Below are 1047 nucleotides of genomic sequence, written 5' to 3'. Positions count from 1 at the left end.
GAGTAATTTTCAGAACTCTGAGGAAGCTGAAGGAGAGCGACACGTTTGGTGCATCTGTTAAAGGGAAGTGCAGACAGAAGAGAGTTGTCGTGCAGGAGGCATCTGGCCAGCCACTTGGCGTGTGGGGAGCACCGGACGGCTGAAGCCGTTCCCTTTGCTGGGCAGGAGAGCTGGGTGGTTGTGATGGGGAGAGAAGGATCCGCAGGGCATGGACGGGGCTTCCTCTCGCTGTGAAAGAAGATGGCTGGCTGTGCACGAGCGTGTGGGCTGGTGCCACAGGCTCAGCTGGGGTTGTATGTTTTTATTATTTTTAGAAAATGTCTTCCCTCTTGCCAGACCTTTAGAGATAGTACTGCTTTTGCAAGTTAGCTGTAAAAATGGTACATTTTGGTTTGAAAAAAATACTTTCTTGGAGAATTCCCAGTAGGAGTAGAGCTGGTTGCATTTGCAGGTGATTTTCAGTCAGCCACAGTGGAATTTGTTTACAGAATACAAGTTTTTCAGCCCCCTAGTTCATGCTGCATTTCTCCTTAGTGCCCTTTTGAAAGAAGCAAACATCCAGGCAGAGAGAACAGGATTTGACCAGCGTTATCAACTAAATAAAATAGCTCCTTGTTTCTCTTTCTTCAGCCACATTTTCAGTTGCTTTTTATTGTTGCGTTCAAACAAAAAATGTCTCCAAAGCCTGGGCTCTGCCCAAGCCCTTTTCATTGTGTATTCTGTGTGCATGTTTATCCAGCAGTGAGCGTAGCTGGTACAGAAACGCTCTAGCTGTTAAGCTAGGCCTGGGTATTGCTGCCCTCCTGGACTGCTGACCCTACCAGGGGTCCCGGCGTGGGCTCAGCCCGCTCGCAGATGCCTCCCGCAGCGCCCGAGCCAGCTACTGTAAAAGGAGCTTGGTAGGTCTGAGGAGCTGCAGCCACTGCAGTGCAGACGTGCCCCGAGGTGAACAGTGGTTGGGGATGAGAAATGTCTGTGTTTGCTTCCAACTTTTACTAAAAAGCCTGGAATAATAAAGGACTCCTTTCCCCTCCCCCCCCCCCCCCC

The sequence above is a fragment of the Athene cunicularia genome, assembly GCF_003259725.1.
Source record: "Athene cunicularia isolate RWA chromosome 17 unlocalized genomic scaffold, athCun1 chr17_part1, whole genome shotgun sequence".
NCBI lineage: Eukaryota > Metazoa > Chordata > Aves > Strigiformes > Strigidae > Athene > Athene cunicularia.
Note: the sequence above shows the minus strand (reverse complement) of the source record.